We start from the raw sequence: 20,914 nt of genomic DNA, 5'->3' as shown, positions 1-20,914 counted from the left end.
AGTTCACGTAGACACTTCCAATGCTTGCAATCCGTAGGACACCGGTATTGTATTATTGTCGCCGGCAGAACCATCTGTTTGTACCATGGTTTGTACGGTTTGTACAGAGACTGCAGCCGTTATATTTTAATTACCAGACAAAACTAGATCGAAGCATAAACCGACAGAGGTGTGTGTATCAATAAAATTAAGCAAACCAATGCAAAATTTCGCACTAGTGTAAGGTTTACTAGGTCTACCAACAACGACGGAACATATTCTTTTCATGTAAATGCTGATACTGGAGCGCAAATTAAAGGTACTTTTCAAGCTACTTACACGATAATATATACCCAGATATTAAAATTAAAGTGATTAATGAACATTTTTTGTCACGAAATTCTCGTTTGCGATTCCAAGCTACACCGCCATTTTCGGGAAATTCTGTCATGGCGGCCCCCATGGAAAACGGCAACCAATGAAATGCGACCAAGTTTGATTGACAGGTCGAGCCTCTTTTTTAGGTCTTGCATGACGAACTAGCACTGGGAACGGGACAGAGAGAGGAGACGACAGGACATGTAGTTCGTCATGCAAGATCAACACCAACACGCCCGGTTTCTCACCTTGATGTCTTTTTTAGGCTCCTCCTAATGGCCAGACTCCCTTTTGGCATACACGGCACTGACCTAGATCACGAACGTGAAGTGCCGACGGTGTACAGCGGGATTGCGCCGTCCAGGATTGCGGGTCGATTCCGATCGTGTGCGACAGTGCGTTTTGGGTATTACGCAAGCAAGGCAAACTGGACGGTGCGTCGCGGTGCATCGCGAGGTGTACGTAAAACAGACTAGTATGATCACCGAGAAGCTGAGTTCTCCAAGAATATTTTTCGTCGTCGCTGTACGGACATTGTGAATATGTGTCCCATATGTTCACGCTTTATAGAATACGACAGCATCTGCTGATGATGACTGTATGCTTTCGTAGACATGTAAGTGCTCAATCTAGTTTCTGTTGCTGCTATTTACCGTTTCGTGTAGTTTCTTGCGGGCGATCCTTCAACACATATTAGATATTCACAATTCTGCAAGACATTTGAAATATCTGTTAGATAATCTGATAGCAGCGTGGATGCCTTGAGTGCATCTGTACAATCGAAGGAACTCAATATATGTGGAGTTTTGTGACATGCACATGTCTGTTTCTGTCTCTCGTGTATCATAGCACTGTATGATTGTACCGCTCCGACGACAGGTGCAGTGTAGACGACAAAATTGGACACTGATGTTCCCATGTTGAATCTGGGCATCAGGTTCTGGGAGGTCCTGTCAATCTGAGGGGTCCTCTCAGCCTGAGAGGTCCATCAGGCTGAGAGGTCCTATCAGGCTGAGAGGACCTCTCAGTCCCATAACACATTAGACCTGAGGGGTCCCTTCAATAGGGTTTGTACGAACACCTAGATTCGTCCTGCGTACCTGCTGACTGGAAAGGTGATATAAAACTACTTGCCCATGCCATGACTGACGGTGAGTCTGCTGAGTGGTTTCTCACCTGAAATGTGAACAGAATAGAACACGTTAGACAAACATATCGAGATTGAACACTTGAGAAAACATCATTTCATTCAGTTCAATATCATTCAGTTCATCGCAAACTCATTGAGCTCCCGGCGTTGTCTACCAGTTATTAGCATGACGACGACATTACGCTATACCGTTTGGATTACAAACAAATGTCTGTAGTGAACATTCGTAATGCAGAGCACGTCGAACGTCCTATTGTGATAGTTCACCGTGACTCATAATGGACTGATGTATTGGTTGTCAACCGCTTTATAAGATTTCTGTGGACAAATGTATATACGCAAAGTGCCACGAAGCACTACTGTGGCTATAAGCAAAAAGAGAGGGAGACAGCGGGGTAAGTACCAACATTTCCGGCGCATGCCGCTAGTGTTATTCGGCGGTACGCGTTATTCGCGGTATTTTCTGTTGCGGCAGCATGCTTTGATCCCTGGATTGCCGCTTCGAACTCGGCCGAAGGCACGACCAGCTTGGATGGAGGGTAAGCTCCACCGTCTTCCGCGCTGCACGTTGAATACGGTGCACTATGTGGTGGGATGCGGGCGCACGATACACTGTGTTGTCGTTGCGCCACAAAACTCCCAATCATCATCATCAACGATACACTGTACTGATGATCGTGGCGGATTCCGCTGGTCCTTTTCATGCAGCGCAGGGTAGTGTGCCGAAGTGGGTTCAGTGTAGCAACGAACTAAGAACCAACACAGCACCGAGAGACACAAGACACGTGTGAGACAACGAGGCACACGTTTAATGAAGCTAACAGTGTAACATACACGCTCGTGCCAGTGTAACATTTTCTGCACTACAACGACCGGTTAGTTGTAAAATCACGACTTACCACGAATTATTATCATGTGAGAATTCATAACATCGTGATGCTTCTTCGTTTCCTGAGCGTACGCACTGGCTGAGCTTGACTGTGCTGTGCTCCGGGGCGCTTTATATTCGGTACTCTAGTTTTCAGTTGGTGCGCGTTATCTGTGATGCACGTTATCGGCACGAAATTACGGTACATGTTCTGCACCAATGTCAGGGTGAACTGTGCCCCAACGTGTAGAATGGCTGCGGGAAAACCCATGAAAACTCTCGAACAGAATAGCCGAGGAAGGTATTCCGTCAAAGTATTCAGAACGGACGATTTTGAAGATACCACTACCGAACAAGGTTCCACTTACCGAGTGAATCTGCCAGCTGTTGCGGGCAGCTGACCTGAAATGTGTAACTTGTGTGTGAAAAGCAATGGGTATTGTAAAAGCTCCCTGGTGCCATCGCTCAGTGTTGGTGGTGAGGATATGTTGGTATCAGCAATGTCGACCTGCTCCTCCGCGTTGTTTTTTTTTTTATTCCGTGTTAGCGCCGCGAAGCAACTGTGGCTATTTGCGGCGTACAGATGTGGGCAGACGCAGAGAGGCCAGCAGGAAGGAGTGCGGGACAGGGGGATTAGTATGCGTCCTGGGCCGACTTCAGGGGGAACTGTGCCGACATTCGTCTGAAAAGTCTTTTGGAAACCCAGGGAAAACCTCAGACAGCACAGCCGGTGGTAGGATTCGAACCCACCACCTCCCAGTTTTCAGCACGACCTTGGCTACCACCAACGAGCGGGACGCCTTAGCCGGCTCGGCCATGCCGCTGGTCGTGCGTTGTTGCAGGAACACGAACAGAACCACGGAACACACGTATTCCTGTTGAGAGCACGCGATAGACTAAAGTGTTCTACAGCCACAGCATCATAATCACTGTATAGGAAAGTCTCAGACGAGGCACCCACCCCGTATCGATGAAACAGTAATGCTAGCGCTTTGATGACGTGCCTTGTTTTGACGGATCGACCCAATGACTCAGAAGAACTCTCGAAGTGAACGGTAATGGCCTGCTCGTAGCATAGTCGCAAAGAAGATATCGGCAAAGTGCGTTCAAGTGCCTGTATCCCATTAACCACCTTACGTAGAATAACAATCATTATTACTCATTAGTGTAGCGTGTAGCTGACTGCGAACGCAGCTGTATTAACTACCAAACGTGGTACCACAAGCCGTTTAAGCAAAAAAGAGTTTTCCAGTGGTGATACATTTCACAAATGCACAGCTTTCGACGTTGATTTGTACAATATGTTAGGACTTCTCATTTGCGTTGCAGACATGGCCAATGCGCATCACATTCGTCACCTCTTTCTCGTAAGTAAAATGAGAGCTGCATAAATGAGATCCCACTGCGACCGTACAACTGAACTTGATGTTATCGCAGAATGGGTAAGAGCAAGCCAGGCTGTGAATATTCGTCTTCGCCATGATAAATGACGCGGAGAGGAAAGCGCGGGACCAGAAGTCTCGTTGACAGGACAAAGCCGTGTGGCATGTTCTTGCACCGATTCCGTTTCATTTGACAGCCCGTTGACGTAGTTACAAGCGAGTCTCTATTTACCACAGAAGTGAAAGAGTGCATTGCATCTTGCGTCATGCGTTTCTTTTCCTTATCCAGTGCTAGTTCCGGGAAGTTCGAAAAATTGCTCTTTCTACAGGCAATCGATAAAACGGTGACATCGGTTTCGCGTTTCGTGCGTGGTTGCGGTCTACGGAAATGGCTAGAAGGAACGAAAGTATGAAATTTCTTGTGGTATCTAAGGCTTGCGTTTCATTGTGGCAGCGACCTAAAAGCATATGCAAAATTCCGTTCCATGTACGAAATTAGTATTCAAAAACATAGCACGCAATAAACACTAACCGATGGAAAATGCATTCCATCCTTCGCCTGAGCTCAATCTTCGATTGTTTCGATGTCTTGTGCAATAACCCGTGAGAGCACGCGGGCCCTTTACATTAGTCAACTGAACAGACATAATTAGGTTATTTGCATGTTTGAGGCATCCGTGCATATTTGTCCCTGGAAGGTGTGGTTTCCCTGTTTGCCACCATTTCAGGAATATTTCAGCCGAAGGTAGGTTTGTATTTTTGTCTCTTCAACAACCTGTACGTTAATAAAAGCCTTGTATCCTATAGTTCATGGGATTCGAGGCGCTATAGAACCTGCCTTTGACCGGTCTAAGAATAGTCCGCGTGACTTCATTTGCCTCATCGATATTGTTGCTCGTATTACTCACAGATGTACCTGCAGTAGTGTTTTTGAAAGGAAGCGTTCCGCTGCTCGCGCTTGGGGGCTTCGAAACTATATATCTACTACATGCGGCGGCAAATGTGTGAAAAGTATGGGACATGATCGGGCGCCTGGGTGGAAGATCCCTCGGCTGAAAATTTGTAAACAGATCGTGTTATCGAAAAGCTTCCTTTTCAGTGATTATTCCTGAGATACTTCTCGTTTACTTACGGTCATTAATGAAATAAAACTCCTAACTTTTAAATTTTACTTCGGACGCTTTCGGAACATCATCACTCCAGATGATTTAAGCATGAAAGTAGCCACACAGACCTTTATTGAACTCTTTGATATCAATGACCGATGCGATGCTTCCGGGAAGGCGCTTCCACTCAGGCGACGTTCGACGTAAAAATGAATTCATTTACTGAGCACCGGAACCGAGCTAAACTGAATCTGTAAACTGAGTTCGTGAGCCTGTGTCGACTGAAGTGGTGATGATCTTATTTAGTTCTTACACAAACTGCTAGATCTTTGAAGGGATTCAGTGCACAACATGTGTTGTGTTCACCGCAAGTGCACTGTGATCGGTTGACATGCATGGAGTAATACTTAATTCAATGGTTGATAGAAGTGCCCAGAAACGGCAAGTATCGTGAAAATAATAGCTTGAACTCTGGTGTCTCCGACCTAACGAAAATTAAAAAGTGTACAAGATGGCGTCGCTCTCAATACACGATCTCGCATCTGGTCGTTCGCGATCAAACGTGAGTTAAGTGTGCATGACGCATTCACAATTTTATTCAGTAGGACCTTTCTGGAAGGAAAGTGGATAACTGAACCACAACACCAAATGATATACAGGGTGTCCCAGAAAACGTGTCATTGAATTATAATAAAAAAAACTACACCACCTAGAGTCATGCGGTCAATGGCATTTGTTCTTACTGGGTTTTTGTCTCCTCCTCATGTGAATGTCGTGTAACGTAACTTTAATTATGTAAACTTTTGTGAGCTTAAGTCGGAAATTTGCCTAGTAAAGGTCACTTTTTTACCCCACCAATATGAAGAGCGTATCTAATATAGTCAAATTAACGATAATTGACAGGGATATTCAGGATCTATCCCATCGGAAAAAAACAGCCGAACATCATGCTCTACGGAGGTCGCACAGAATAGGTTGCGACGAAAGGAGGTTGGAAACCCAGCCCTCGCCGACATCGCAGAAAGAGATAAAACAGGCACGGCTTGTCACGTCCGACTTTCGCTGGGATAGTGCTTTTCCTCTCCCAATTTTAGGAACTGTTACCTTTTCTACTATCCCTCTGTGGGCTGGCTTCGGAACCTCCTTTCGTCGCACTGAGAGCGATTGCGCTCAAAAAGTCATCGCGCGCTATGGTTCGGTGCTCCGAAAAGCATGATATTTGGCTATTTTTTCCGATGGGATAGCTCGTGAATATCACTGTGAATTATCATGAATTTGAGTGAATTCGGCACGCTCTTCATATTGGTGGGGTAAAAAAGTGACCTTTACTTGGCAAATTTCCGAGTTCAGTTCGCAAATATTTACATAATTAAACTTGGAGTACATGACATTCACATTAGGAGGTGGCAAAAACCTAATGAGAACAAATGCTGTTGGCCGCATGATTCTAGGCGGCGTAGTTTTTTTTATTATAATTCAATGACACGTTTTCTGGGACACCCTGTATAGTGATGATGATCACATGACATGACATGACATATACCTCATATGATATGCACATCCGGTGTCGGTTTTACGGCGACGTAATCAAGCCCCTTCTCGACGAAGATGCGACGGAGATAAAGCGGCTGGACATTGGACAGTTTTAGGTGACCGTATTTACGCCTCGCTCTGCTCAACAAACGGGTGACAGCGCGACTGCGCATGCCGAACTGGGAACGGCTTGCCGAAGCAACACTTCCATCCGCTCGTCGTTGAGCTAACCGGACAGCTGTCGCGTGTTATGCGGAGTCTATGGAAAGTATATGTACGGCCTATGCAAAGCTCCCTAAAATATGTCCACTGCCAGCACGATGAATGCTCGTTCGAGGAAGGCTGCTGATTCTATGAGCAAAGGCGCTGTCATGTAACATATTGCAGAACGTGATAATTTATTTCTTCCATTCAGAAACCATATATGTTTGTTTAATTCACTTTCTTTAATTTTGGTTCACGTTTCTCTTGGTCTTGTCTCCCGGCTACGCCGGAGTAGACGAGTGAGGCCCTTCACTAAAGACTGCTTTCTGCGCACCAATCCGTTATGGCTCGGCTCAGAACGGTAACCGAAGTGAGGCGTAAAGATATTCAGCTGAAAGTGTCTATTATCTCGAGAACTACCAAAAACGCAATCAGGGAGTATTGTCTCAATGGGAGGCGCAGGTGTCTTACTGCGCAAAAGCCGGAAACTGCTAAGGACAACGTCAAGGGAGTGAAACGGCTGCCCGTAAAGCTCAAGGGGGAGTAATTAGCTCTTAGCTGAGTTCAAAGTAACTGTTATGGTAACCCTGGACATAGTCAGATTAAGCGAGGGCAGCAGCTACGAAAATATTTCGCGCAGTCACTAAAAACTAGACGAAGTTAAGCTTCTGCACCGACAGCTCATTAGAGAGCTTTTGGAGACCCAAAGGTGTTGAAGAAACGTTTTCGAGATCATGATAAGGCAATCCTCTTAGTCCTTTGAACTGACGGACATCACATTGCTGTTCCTCTTTGATTTGACAGCTCCCTGTGTCGTTTTTTGGAGTGATTCCGATGTACTAAAACGCTCGACTAAATATTCGACTTCCTTGCTACACCCCTGCTACTTCCGCCGCAACGTATGTTGAACTATAGCGTGTACGAGGGCGTGACATGTGCTTGCAGCACATGTTTTCGCAGGGCGCCCTCTGATGTAAGATTAGTCCTCGCGTGACTGCTTCACGTAAAGATGCACGTAAGAATATGTCGACACCCTGTGAGTCACGATTTGCGAATGTTATTTTATAACTCACGCCACGTTCAGCGCGGCGATCATGAGGGGCATCGAAGGCTAAAAGGCACTGACCGTGGACATTTTGGACATTCCATATATTGCTGTGCCGTTGCACGCGCGGGATTGAGTAATACCCCTGTCAGAAGGGCACATTTAAGACCTTGCTAATGCAGTAAAGAGAAACTAATTGAGCTCATGCCAGCAATAAAGCCTTCGGGGAGAAACAGAGATGCACAAGGAGCCGAGTTCCCAAAATTCGGTGACCTCCGAACTGCCTACTGTCGAACGCAGAAACGAACGGGATGCTCTCCACAACAGACGCAATCGGCCCTGCACACTTGTTAACTTCCGGTAAAACTGAATTTCAGGCTGCATTTAGCGATAAGCTTTGAATTTTAACAAATGGGAAGAGAATACTTCTCGACAGAAACGGATGCTGGAGCGAGTAAACTCTGCGAGTAAACCAGAAGGAAATACCAGGAATCACGTACCACAAAAGCGCTATCAGTGGCGCTGTTTACCGCAGATTGACGATGTATTGCAAACGTGGGTATTCATAAAACGAAGCAGCACGTACAGGAGAGGATCGAAAACTTGATCAAAATTGTAAGGAGCATCGGTTGCGAATGTATCCAAATCCACCAACCAACTCGATGTTCCGTGTAGCCGTTGCCGTATTGCAGCGTCCGACACAATTAAGCCTTCACCTAGCTACTGCAGTTCCTTACAGCCGTGACCTCAAGTTTACGACCTAATGTTTAGTTAACACTGCCCATTCGCTACGTTGTAGGTACGCTACAGATTCTGCCTGGACTCTGTTGTTGTACAACAGGTTGTTCAGATGCACGCGTTCATGGCACGAACGACGCTTCCGTTTGACCAATCAACACTCACGGTCATTGATCACGAACGATGTGCTGAGCACTCCACTCTCATAGTCTGCATGGCAACTCTGTACACACAACGTGAGATCATCGGCGAAACGTCAAAATGCATCGAGGCGTATCTGCGGAACGGGCCAACGTGCTCTCCATGAAGGAAATAAGCCATTTTTGAAGAGCAACGTCGGAGCAATTGCACGCTTGCGCGAGGCGTCTTCGCCCATTCGTCAGCCGCATAGATACGTGTCTCCGACACCGCAACGAGTTCGATGTAGACCGTCTCTGATTGTGCTGCTATGTTTATGTAATATGTCAGCGCCCCCTCCGTTATGCAGATCACCAAGTGGGCTCTTAAAGGGACGATCGCATCCGTTCCAGTCGATTTCGAAGTGTCATTTCATTCCTCGTGAACCCCTGATCACGGTATCGAAAATCCCACGCGAAATAGTGGCGTCGTTCGACTGTTATTCGATGGAATACGTGACAAGAGCAGACGCTGGATGTTGAGAGTATGCCGGATCTCGCTCTCTGAAAAAACGCGAAAACGTCACTTCCTGAGGACCAATGAGGGCGCGACCTTGAGAAAAGGAATGCCGCGACAGTGCCGCCGTCTCACAGAGTTACCGGGCGTCTGGACGGCGCCTCTCTCCTCTAAGCGCCGTCCTCTCGCTGCTCCGGTTAGCGAGTGAGGTGACGCAGCCGGAGCCTCTGCAGCTGCGGAAGCAGCGCTGATCTTCGACATTCGTAAATTTCATATCTAAGCACTTTTCGGATAGAAGAAAAATTAACCAAGTAGATCGTCGGCCGATGCCGAACATAGTGGTATCGGTTTCGTAGGTGGGTTTCCGGATGCGACCGTCCGTTTGAAGGGGTACTAAAGTGCAACAAAATGTCTTCGTGGTATGGAAGACCCCGTCAACATGAGAGTAACGCAGAAGGAACGGGGTTCATCCGTTCGTAATTAAAACGTGAAGAAAAGCGCCGATTCGGAGGTTCCTCTTTCCTTCCTCCGAATCGGCGAAAAAACGTCAAAGGCACGTCACCTGCAGCGCACCCAATTGTCACAGGGAATATATTCCGGGAACGTCCCCTTCCTGGATTTCTTTGTCCAGTCAACGCCAAACGAGGGGAGCTCCGACTTCGCAGCGACACCTAAAGGCACACCTTACAGGGACGCATCTTCTGTAGCAGCAGCCAGAGCTACACTCTTAAACCCGTACCTTTTCTTGTAACTTTTAGAAAGATGTAACTTCTATATAGACGTAGATTTCGAGATTTCTTATAGGTTACACCACTGTAACGTACATTTAGAGGTTAAAAGCGACCAAGGTCATGTCTTTACAACACGAATAGAAGTTACATCTCGGAAAAAACAAAAACAGCTTGTTGTAACTTATAAATGTACCCTCTACTCCGACACTGTAACTTCTAAGCGAAATCTCCAACGATAATTTCTTTGTTAGTTGCTTATCGTTTGTTTTCCCTCTGTTTTTCAGCATAATGCCACGCTTCAGCCTCCCATTCGAGACGACAGTTGCGAATCTACGCTGTTATTTTTTATCTGTTTCAGCGTCATCTATACGTCGACTACATGTTATCAATGCTGTATGAACACAGATTATAAGGTCGCAGTCTGGAATACTGATAGTATGTTTCTTTCTAAAGGGTGGAAAACCATTGTCAATGCCGCAACCACCAAGATTTCCGATTTCGCTGCGTAGCCGAGCCTGGTCTAGGTCTATCCACACTGAGAGCGGCTTCCTTGAAACGCTTGACGCTCGTCGTCCGTCCGTTAACAAGTGTAATCTGTTTTAATCAGTGGTTTTCCTCGCGTTTATCATAGTATCGTCAGGAACAACGGAAAAGCTAGATGTCGCTAGCAAACAAGCATATTTTCGGTGTTCTCAGGGGAAAGTGTAGTGAGTGCGAAGATTGCAAAGAATATATAACCGAAAACGAACGTCACCACCGCAGCCCTAATTCACACACTTCATACACTGGGTAAGTGTACATTTTGTGCTGGGTACGTGCTTAATTTGATAGTAAGAGCTCTTAGCGCATGTTTGTTGTGATTATGGCAAGCGTTTTGCGGTCCTGCATATGAACGCCACTAACGCTTGCTACTTTTCTGCTCTTACTTGCATTTTGCGAGCTGCGTCGAGATATATAATTCGCAGCTTCCTACTTGTTGTATTCTTACGATATTCTAAGACTCAATCGCGGAGTGAACGCCTTCCCGCATTTATGCTGCTTTATAGCTTGTGCTTTGTACGGATTTGAATGGTTCCGTAAATGTTACTCTCATTGCCCAAACTTTTGTTCCCAGGATCCCACATGCAGGTTCACATACCGTCACCAGCGCAATGCAGTACCTCACAAACTCGTCCCAGAGCGCCTCCAACGCTGATAACGCAGTAAGGTAGTGTCCCCTGCGTTACTGTACACTCATATTCCTCAAGGTTGTGTGCGTTTTATGTAATACTGTATTGCAATTTGCGCTCGCCTCTGCAACACGAATGTGGAATAAATTTTTTTCTGCTGCAATTCTCCATTTCGTTGGGTCTGTTCAGCTTAGCAAACATAGGTCAGTTGTTTTGACTCGCTGGCTTCCTCGCACGTTTATGTATTGCTTCTCAGTTAGAAGATAGTTCTTTTTTCCACATACATGGTAAAGCGACCATGGTTTCTCCTGACATCAGAATCGCACTTGTGCATAATGTGTCACCTCTCGACAGACTTCTGTTTTTGTAATATACATATGTTCAAGATCTCCTTTTCTGTTGGTTCATTTTGGGACCTTGGTGTGTTCTGTAAAGGTCTGTCCATATCCCACGCACAGGGTGTTTGTTTTTATTCCCATCACACCTCATTTGACAGGTGTGACTCGCGCTCATTTGACAGGTGGGTTATGTTAATTTTCGCAAATTAACCCATCCGTAGTTACAAACATTTCCGACATTTCCTGAAGCATGTGTTTGTAACTATACGGATCGATTAATTAGCAAAAATTCACATAACCCACCTGCCAAATGAGCGCTACTCTCTTGCGAATAAAAATAAACATCCTGTATAAAAAGCCGCACGTTGGCGTAACCTTTACGGGCAGGTGCTGGATTGAAGGCCGTAACCTCTAATTAGTGGGTTTCCTTGTAACTTTTATAAAAGGTACTGCTCAGAGAGTACCTGGTAGCTTCTGAAATAGAGGGTAAAATATTGCGATTTTTTACCCTTTACTAAAGGGTACCGAGTTAAGAGTGTACCAACTGCGAGCTGAGCAGTACAGGACAGATTGCATATGCGTGCGCACCAGAAGCTGAGCAGTTTTTGGGACAGGTGCACCAGTGGTGCTGTATAGAGCTCTCTATTAAACGTTTAAACGTCGAAATGTTTGAACGTTTTCTTAAGAAACGCGTTTTGTAACACGTTTCACAGATTAAACGTTTTCATCAAACACGTTAAAACGTGTTGTGTTCAACAGCACGTATACCTATTTAAACGTTTTGCCAGGATACGTTTAAACGTTTTCGTTTGCATAAACGTACAGCGGCATGTATACGTATATGAACGTTTTCCTAGGAAACGTTTAATCGTTTTCTTTTACATAAAACGTGTCACGGTACGAATACGTACGTAAACGTTTTTTTTTTTCTTTTCAGGAAACGTTCCTTTTTTTTTCTTTTTTGGTTGCTATAAGCGATAGATCACATGTGGGTTAAACACCGTCCGTTATTGTTCTTTATCTGTATATGTTACGATGACCACGAGGGTGATATTATTATAAGGAAGAAGTGAACTGCAAATTTTCGTTATTTTTTTTCCTCCTCTAAACACTACAGCTTACTTTCCTTGAAAGACAGTGCAGGGTATCGTTAAAGTGGCATGCTACTTTGTCCCGCTGATTTGTGATCGTCTTATGTTTAATAAAGAACAGTCCAGTCACAGCGCAGGGCGCATTTTATTCCGTTTCTTGGTGGTTAATAGAGTGTTGCCTCGACCACGTTCGCAGCGTACACCGAACTCCGCTCCGCGTGCACTCATGGCATTGGGATCACTCACACTCCAAAAACGGGGCTTTATCTCATCGACATCGTCCGGCAGAATTACAATCCTGGGTGTTATCCTTTTCTCTATCCCAATTTGTTCATAACGGGAGGTGTACGGCTCTTTGTGGGAATTCGCGTCAGTGCATGATGCCACAAAAGTCGTGATCATCCCTTTTTTCCCACTCTGGCGCAAGAATGATATCATTCGGAACAGTGATTGGTTCTTAACGCGTAATTAGCAAATGTTCTGGTTCCAGAGTGCAATAGTGGGAACCAGTAGGAAAGAGCAGGTTACATGCTTCAGGCTAAAGTAGTCGCTCACGGTCACAACCTTCCACGTTGGTCTTTTCACCAAAATACTACTCGCGTATAGAAGATAAATACGGAATTTTTAGTATAAACTACCCAAATGATTCAAACGTCATCACCGCCATTACGAGCTCGACATGTTTCAAACTGTAATGAAACACGTCGGTTCATAATGAAATGTACGACGAAAATGAACACAAATAGGGTTGCTTAAAAGCCTAATATGAAGTAATAAGCTACTTATAAGACAGTGAAAAACTGGCATAGTTGGTAATTACTGATGGGAACCATGGACGCGCCAGGCATAACGGGGACAACTTCTGTCTCTGTCCCCGTAATGCCTGGCGCGTCCATGTTTCTCATTAATATAGATAAGAAGTTGCTTAAATAGCTATCCGTTTTGAAAGGCCTTGCGTTTCTTATTAACAAGACGTTTAAACGCTACACCTTGACATAACGTTCAACCGCTTCATTTTAACAAAACGCTTAAACGTTTCGCATTACAAAACGTTTAAACGTTTCGCATTAAACAAAACGTTTTAACGTTTCACAAGGAAATGTTTTCCAGACTATACGTTAATCTAAACGGCGTATACAACGTTTAAACGGAAACATTTTAAACGAAAATCGGAAAAACGTGTTAGATCCCGAGCCCTAGTGCTGTGTGACTGCGCAGTCATTCTCTTCTACCGTATGTTCTACAACGCTGTTCGTGGCAAAAATAGGATTTCAAGTGGAACGATTCTTGTTACAAATCCACACGTCATGTTCATTGGCAGATGGGATATTTCATCATTCTGACGTATTCATTCGTGATTTCCACGTGAAACTCCTCGTTCCACACACCTCACAGTGGGCGCGCATCGCAAAATAGCTCGTAACTGTACTTCCTGCGTTGCAGTACGAGTATATTCGAACTAATGAGCATTGACTACAGCATGTGAGTGGTTTCAGTAGCCCATGAGACCCAAAAACACCTACTCCTTTAGTGCCCCTTTAACGTATACTCAATTATACACAATAAATAAAAAATATTTCCTTGGTACGATGAGCCAAAAAGCGCGACAACAACAACAAAAAAACTGATATGGATCATTTGACAAACCCCAAGAATCACACTTTCACTTGCCCTGATAGTTCGTACATGGGACGTTCTATGTACAATACTTGTTTTTGATTTTCTCAGGGCCGGTTCCACCAGCGTCAGTTAACGCTTACACCGATATTAGACCTCCCTAAACTTGGTGTTAATCATTTACTCTGTTTTACCAATCCGGGATAGCGATATTTCCCGTCAGACAGAGTCGCATACAGTCTATAGGCAACGCAGGGTTGATGATTAACACCAAGATTAGGGAGGTCTAATATGGGTTTAAGTGTTAACTGACGTTGGTGAAACCGGGACTCAGGAGAGCAGAGGCTTTGCAATTCATCGACTCGCATACGCACTTTCTTCTATATGTTCTGCAAACGCATAAGCCTTAAAGGAGCACGGAAGGCACCACGAACATTTGTACTGGGCATCTTTTCACTGGGCGTCTTCTTTCACAGAATGTTTGTAATAAAACTACGAGAGCTAACTTGCTTTCCCAGGTGGGTCATGCGGCCAGGCGGACATGCGGTCGCAAAATGTATGCAACTACTGCATGACTATAATTACCTAAAATTCAATAACTAAATTATTGATGAGATGTTTTCGGGGAAATGCGAGATAGCTGTATTGGAGCCAGTCATTATTTGAATCCACCCTCTTTTTCAAATATCCTGAAACGAGTCCGTACTTTGATATATAAAGCGCCAAATTTTGGTATGCAATTGAACCGAAACCAAACCACGCACTTCTCGAGCACAAAGGGAGCGACGTGTGTTGTAGCGATGGAGCTGATTAGAGTAGGCTCTGATCTGATGGTCAGTTAGACCGCTTTCCGGTCCAGATAAGCCGAAGCGGTGTCGTTTCTGCGCCCGAGAAGTGCCTAGTTCTGGTTTCAGCTCATTTGCATTCCAAAGTTTGGCGATCTATAACTGAAAGTACGTGCTCGATTCAGGATTTTTAGAAGAGGGTGGTTGTAAATCATGGTTGCCTCCAATTTCGCTGTCTCACATTTGCCCCCAAAAAACACAATTAAAAACTTCATTAAGGGATTTTATGCAATGAACCTCTACCAGAGAAACGTCATCATGACGTTGGTAGACAGACTGAAACCGAAACAAATCGGAAGGAGAGGGCTGGGTTCCATGAACGGGCACTTCTTCGCTGCCTCCCCCTAGTCAACACACATTGTTGGTAGAATGCAGAATTAACGTTGAATATTGCTGAACATTGTAGAACGCAAAATGCGAACATTGGTTCCGCGCTGATTTTACGTAGTTAATTCAGCATGTCAAATCTTTTACGTGAATATAACGTGGAGTTGTTGCACACAAATTAACAGTAGATTGTCATACGTGAAAACAGCGTCGATAACGGTGATGGAAAGTCACAGAAGGACAGACGTCGAATATACAACGTTGCTTTTGCGAAAATTTTGCCTCATGCCTTTAGCAAACAGCAGGCTCATGGATCTGCCGCACAAGCCGTTCAACAGCGCTTTACCAAGGTTGCTTTTGCGTGATTCTGCTACTGTTAACATTGCAAAAGATCGTACAAAGAAAATATTAATATGGTAGTAATTCCATACGTCGGAAACATACAGCTGATGGGAAGCCAGTAAGTGCTCACCCAGTAATCCAGACACGGGTATTTTATCAAATTCAGAGCATCTTGAAAACCCTACCTATAATCAAATTCCATTCATTTCAAGGAAAAATAAAAGTTTGGGCATTTGAGCCCCCTTTTCTCCGCCATCCGCCTTCACCCCATCTTCTTAACCCTGCCCCCCTGCCGTCTGAGACCCAGTGCACCACCGTAGCCACCGTACCACCGCCAGCGTGGTGCCCGGCAGTCACAGGAGAAAGCTGCGCAGAAGGCCTATTTTTTCCTCAGGCGCAGAAGGAAGAATCACGTGATGCCCTAGCCCGTTGCCCGTTGCGCAGTTGGAGCGGTTAATTTCAAACTGTTCGAGAAGCCGCTGGGGGATGGAGTTAAGGGACGTGACGGCGTCTCGATGCCTTAGAGGAGTGCTGTAATTTCCAGCGCGAACAACTCCAGCACAGGTTGAGTGGGTATCCCTCGTAGGTAACGGATGCACCACATGCGGCCACAGTCTATACAGGTAAACAGCAGTGGTGTCTTTGTTTATTAGCGTTCGTTTCAGACACTATTGTTCTTCCAGACAATTCAACCCACCGAGTTCATGAAAGTGGAAACGATCCTGGCTATGCTTGTGGGCACATTATCGTGCGTGTGCTACTTTTAATTTGTGGTTGATTCACTGTAGTTTTCATCTTACATGTTCTTTTAGGACTCGGAAAGTGTCTCTTTGAGCAAGCTTGGAATCATTTACCATCTAATGCGCTACAGGTAAGAATGATGCGTAAATCGAAATATTCTCTAACGTTGATATGTCTGTATCACGTCTGTGTCGTTTTTGTCACTGTTCTTCCACGGCGGAACTTCTTACTTGGCCGGTGGGTTCCAGAGATGGGAAAACACGAAGGAACAATGAAATCGGTAGCCGTTCATAAGGCAACAAGGGACCAGAGGCTGCAGTTGCCTTGCTAGCAGGCAGGACACGACCTAATTATACTGGTGAGTAACATCGACGATCCTTCTTATTTCCATAAGGTGGCGATATTGTGATCATGATTTATATAAACGGACGCTGTGTGATTTGCAAACATAAATAACCACAAAGTCGTCTTGACACAGTCATGATCAGCTCATCAGTTGGCACTTCACGATTTTTTACAGATGCAACGTGCCTACGTGTACAGATAAGCAGAGGATCCAGCACAACCACAAGCCAATAGTGCAGAAGATAAACACGAGGGCTATAGCAAATTCAAGTCAACACCTATGCCATATGTGCTTTGGTTAATAAAGTGATTCTGTTCCCCACTTTCCTGCGAAATTATTTTTGTACCAGACTTGGGATATCTAAATGGACATTTAAAGTGTTAAGGGGATATACTAAAATAAAGGTAAAATTACATTGAACGTGTAATTTTTGCCGTCATGGCAGCGTGGGAGAAACGTTGTAAAGAGCTGTTTATTTTATGCTCTCATGTCGTACAGTCTGGTACGTTGTATTCACATATAAACTACATTTCATATACGTTAAATTTACGTTGATCGGCACTTGTTAAATTGACGTGTTTCGAGCGGACATTTGACATCATGATTTCACGTTCGCTTTCATCGTCGATTCAACATTCATTTCGTTGTTATCCAACGTTTTTTCTACGTCAAATTTACAATAGTGTGTTGACCGGGCCATTGAAAGAAAAATAGGACCGAAGGTGGTGTCCCTTTCAAGGACCATCGTAATCCCCTCAAGACCGTGGCCTTGGGGTGCGACCTTGTTCACATCTAGCTTCGAGCGTAGTTGAACTCTACCAAATGGTGTCCGCCCATTTGGTCCAACGCCGTTTGATCGAAGCCGTTTGATCGAAAGCCGGTTGATCGACGCCGTTTGTTTGAAAGACGTTTGTTCGTAGGGAATTCAAAGCTGCATGCACTGTGTTGTCCGCACCACTTTTTCTGTAACTTTTGACTCGAGCACACGGAGCAGGCAATCAGTGACCTCTGCCTTTTTTTATTTCTTCTTCTTCTTTTTTTTTTGCTTTTTGCAGCCGAAGAGGGGAGACTACTGGTTAGTTGCAGGCGTTTGTCATTTACGAATCAGTAGGACACATATTGAAGAAAGCTGCCCCAGGTTGAGAGCAGCCGGTAGTCTATCCTTGTTCTGGGCACCCTTCTTATTGCTGGGACATATTTAAAGGGAACGGTCTGAAACGGGATAGTCATATGTGCAAAGTCACTCGAAGTCTGTGGGTGCTAAGAACGAAATTTCGCCATGGTACAACGAGAGATATTAAATTAACAGCATGTAAAACCATAGTTCGACCTTAGAGTATGCATCTGCAGCCTCGAATCACTTCACATGTACGGTATCCGAAGAAATAGAGAACGTACAAAGATCTGCTGCCCTATAATCTTGTCTAAGTTTCGAAGGACTTCTTCGGTTACATGTCTGTTGCAACTAAATTTAGGCTCACTTGCACATTGGCGAAAAGTAAATAAACTGAAACTGCTCTTTCTCCTATACAGTGGTCACTTGATTACAAACAATAATCCACTGTTAAAAGTTGTTCACATTCGGCGGGAATAAATCATCAAAAATGCCATTTACTTATTTTTTAATTCATTTGCCAAAATGTTTAATACTTGACGTCTATTATTATCTCACAAAGGGTTGGGGGATTGACAAGTACAGCATGTTTACTCACTATGTGTCAGAGCGGAAAAACCTATTCGGTTGTCCAACGGGTTAACGGTGAACAACCCTGGCCCTGGTACTGCTTTTTGGACACTAAAAAGTGGGTTAGCATGAGGAATGTGTTTACGGGGAAGCAGATTACACAAAGTTAAATGTTCCTTAGGATAACTGCATTTAGAACTGCAGCTTTTTTTTTCCTTGTCTTTTTTTGTCATTTTCGACACTCCAAGTGAACCAATTAAAAAAATCGATCAAACGACCGCTGCCGTTTCGATCAAACGGCGTTCGATCAAATGGTTTTCGACCAAATGTCCTGCGTTCGATCAAACGGCTTTCGACCAAACGGCGTTCAATCAAATGTCCCGGAACCCTACCAAATTTGTGGCGCTGTCGAACACTATGACGTCAATTGTTTACAAACAGGGAGAGGTCTATTAGTCGTCCAATAGTTGCATGCGCTTTCCCACAGGGTGTCCGCCTGGCCGCGCGACCCGGCCGTAAAAGTGCCGTCAGTGTGGCCCATAGCTTAAAAAATCGGTTAACGATAACAATAAAGCACCCTGTCGATTTTTGTTACCGCGGGATGTGAACGTAAACCTTCAGGAGCAGTCACGCAGAATATTTCCTCTGGGGAAGCGCGCATTTCCTCAGAGAATTAGTTTGCAAGAGTACGCGCAGCGGCGGTGGTTTCTCCCGGCTACTTCTGACGTGTTCTAACGTCAGACCATGCAGCACTTGTATTGGCTGTCGAGAATCATCTGCTACAGTGAGAAAGCAACGCGGCTGGTCGTCGGCTCTACGCCAAACGCGGGGTGGGCGGCGCCAAATACAACCGCATAAAGAAACTACGCTGAACTGGTAATATTTGTGCGAATTTGTACCCCCAGAGCAGAGGTTGTAATCCTAATGACTACTCCTCCAGACGGGTATTTTTTCCGAGCCCGTCATCGCTCCTTTAAACAGCAACCTGTACGGCGAAGTGTTGTTTACGCTCAACGAAATGGCACGTCGAATGTCACATCGAATGGCAACGTACTTGGGTGGGAAAATAACAAAGACAAAAGTCGCGGATCCTGTCTGAAACCAGGAGAATATTTCCCTTCTGCCCAGTGAGGGAGAGGAGTGCTAATCTGTTTCAAGACAAGGCGCTTGCGTTCAGATAAGAGACAGGGGAAAAGGAGAAATCTGTGTCGGGGAAGAAAAACTCTGGTTTGAAGGAAACAAAAGAGAGGAGTGTGTGAAGTGAACAAAAGAAAGGAGTGTCTATCCGGGGTTAATCCTACAGCGGTCTGCCGGAGACGTTAATGGGATCTTAATTAGTTCCGCCGCAGCACAGTCACTAATCGGGGTAGTCGTACCGTGACACATGACTGTTGAGTACTTTTTCTCAATAGAGTGAGAGAATCGCATTCACGCGCTGCTGCATGGTGAATCGTAATTTCTTTTATCCAGCCAACGTTTACTTTCATGCAGGTTAGTACGCCACGAAGTGCACGTGAGTTGCTGCATGTGTTTTAATGTGAAGGTTGATAGAGTGGCACACAATACAACACATAGATACAGACACAACCTACTCAATAGACATGTAAACAAGAAACAACGAGAAGATGACATGTAAACAAGAAACATGACCTTGGTAGACATAGTGAAACAGAAAGAACCCGGACGGAGAACGCCACCGCTTCACTAAGCCAACTCTACCCCACTCACTATACTCGGAACTCAGGGTCATGTCTTCTATATGCACTAAGCCATATTCCTTCACGAAGGTCACGGTTTGTATTAATGGTACACACAAATGAGGTCACGTTTTCAGTTGCTTTGGTGTCTTCACCAGCACGTTCTTCGCGTTCCTAGTCCACCGCGGACAGAAAATACGGCTCCACCCAATGGTTACACTGGTTTGAATGTCACTGCCGTAATCCTGTGCGAAATTTGGTTTGTTAGTATACGACGTAGTTCGCGCTTGCTTTGTGGAGAGACACCACTTGTACTCTGAGAGTAACGCGTACCCCTCAGGCTCTCGAACATGGAAGAGCCCTGTTGCCATCTTTAGAAAGAGCTACCGAAAAGATGGGTCTACCAGTAGACTGGAACAGCACAAGGCCATACACTTAATAACATGCAAGAAATTGCATAGAATTCTTGGAATATCAATTTCTCTATTTTAATGTGGCTTCCTTGTCGCCTATTGATTGTTTTACGAAATTAGTTCCAGTCTGCCAAGTTGGCGGCGCCGTTGCACCATCTGGCGTCATTGGTTTGTAGATAGTGAGAGGTCTATATAACAGCGGCTCTTGGTGCAGGTAGGTCCTGTTCGCATCGCACACTATGACGGCGTACATATATAGCTAAACAGTAGTTTGTTTTTCAGGTGTACAAGCTACACAGCCCAGAAAGGTGGGAGAATCGGTGGGACCACTGAAAAAGGTTTGGCTCGATCAAGTACGTAGTACACGCAGAAGCTCGATCTGTTAAGCCTCAGTCACTCTGCACGTCTTTCTTTCGGAAAATTGTGGATAACGATTTAGGAGTAATTACTCCAACAACCCTGCTGCGATTCAGTGTGTTCCCATAGCAATTTAAAAACGAAAAGTAAATAAATTAAAGAAAACATGATCTGCCTGTTGTTGATGGAGTCCCCGGGAA

General features: G+C 45.0%; 1 protein-coding gene across 1 annotated transcript in view; it reads right to left on the bottom strand.

Moving 5' to 3' along the window:
• LOC135378441 (G-protein coupled receptor dmsr-1-like) overlaps nucleotides 1–20,914 on the bottom strand; it is a 455,353-nt gene that overhangs the window by 253,557 nt on the left and 180,882 nt on the right. Inside the window, exon 3 of the mRNA XM_064611482.1 lies at nucleotides 1,492–1,533. The gene's annotated coding sequence lies outside the window, so the exon portion shown is untranslated. The remainder of the gene's footprint in view (nucleotides 1–1,491; nucleotides 1,534–20,914) is intronic.

The sequence above is a fragment of the Ornithodoros turicata genome, chromosome 1 (assembly GCF_037126465.1).
Source record: "Ornithodoros turicata isolate Travis chromosome 1, ASM3712646v1, whole genome shotgun sequence".
Classification (NCBI taxonomy): domain Eukaryota; kingdom Metazoa; phylum Arthropoda; class Arachnida; order Ixodida; family Argasidae; genus Ornithodoros; species Ornithodoros turicata.
This window is presented reverse-complemented; position numbering and strand designations above follow the sequence as displayed.